Below are 1,236 nucleotides of genomic sequence, written 5' to 3'. Positions count from 1 at the left end.
CTTGGGGACTGGCCAGGAGAAGGAGCCTCCCTCAGATGGATGTGGGTTTGAACCCTAACTCGGCCTCTTTCCTGGCTGTTGACTTCAGGTCAGCAGGTAACCTTAGAGCCCTCATTTTCCTATTGTCAGATGTGAATAACAGGTTCCAGGCTTGTTATGAAGGTAAGTGCAATACTCCCCGTAGGAACTTAGAACTGTTCTGGCTATAGCTCTTCAATAATTCTCAGTTCTTAGTTCCAGTCAGGGTTCTTGGTTACAAATAAATAGATAACAACTCTGTTTAACTTAAAGAGAACAGCAATTTATTGGAAGGATATAGGATAGCTCACACAATCAACAGGAAGGCTGGTGAACCAGGCGTGGAAAATGAGCAGGATCCAAGGTCGACCGAGCAGCCTGGACCTTGCCTGTGAGAACTGTCTGGTTAGGACCTGGTGCTGGCCCTGCTGGCCCTGCAGGCATCTGCCACCAGACGCCCAAGTCATTCGGCCACCCCTGTGTCTTTGTGTCACTTGTTCCAGATTTAAAGTTCTAATGTGCAGGCCACAGCCCTGGTTGCCAGCGAATGCATAAAAAGATGTGTGTTCCTTCCAGCTTCTACAGAGGGAGAAGGGGCCTGCAAAAGAGGGAATTTCCCAAAAGAGAATTTGGGCTCAGATACCAGTCAGCTGAAAATGGCAAGAGTCCACCACACTAGTGTTGTCAGTGTTAGGATGACGGAGTAAATGTTTAGTTAGTTGCATTTGTTCTGCAAACACATGCTCAGCGCTGTAGGGCAAGCATTTCAGAGAAACTTCTCCACACATGCTTGGTTAAAGGCATATCGAGTCTGTGCATTTGGATGGTGCCATACTGGCTTGCTTCCTGTGGTAACAGGTATGTACCAACTACCAGAGTTTTAAGGGGAGGGGTGCGGATTGGGCATGGAGAGGACAGAGGGAGGAAGTAGAATGTGTGATTGACTGAAAACAAATACTCCTGATTGAATCTACAGACTCATTGTTTATTTCTTGTTGTTTCCATTTGATGTGATTTTTCCCTAAAGCAAAAGCCCACCCAGTGAGATGATGCAGATGAGGTACGCCATCTGCTGACCATGGCCAAGGGCAGCTGAGGACTGGGGGTCAGGTGACCCCAGAAGGTCCACCCAGTGAGATGATACAATGAGGTGCACCATCTGCTGACCATGGTCAAGGGCAGCTGAGGACTGGGGGGTCAGGTGACCCCAGAAAGTCC

The 1,236-nt window shown here is 48.5% G+C and overlaps 1 long non-coding RNA gene across 1 annotated transcript in view; it reads left to right on the top strand.

The window, feature by feature from the left end:
- The first annotated feature begins 845 nt into the window (after positions 1-845).
- LOC111723304 overlaps positions 846-1,236 on the top strand; it is a 7,079-nt gene continuing 6,688 nt past the window's right edge. The window contains exon 1 of the long non-coding RNA XR_002771871.1: positions 846-876. This is a non-coding gene — a long non-coding RNA (uncharacterized LOC111723304). The remainder of the gene's footprint in view (positions 877-1,236) is intronic.

Source organism: Otolemur garnettii, unplaced genomic scaffold, assembly GCF_000181295.1.
Source record: "Otolemur garnettii isolate 467f Iridium unplaced genomic scaffold, OtoGar3 scaffold00010, whole genome shotgun sequence".
NCBI classification, from domain to species: domain Eukaryota; kingdom Metazoa; phylum Chordata; class Mammalia; order Primates; family Galagidae; genus Otolemur; species Otolemur garnettii.
The sequence above is the reverse complement of the archived record's forward strand: the minus strand, read 5'-3'. Positions and strand labels throughout refer to the sequence as shown.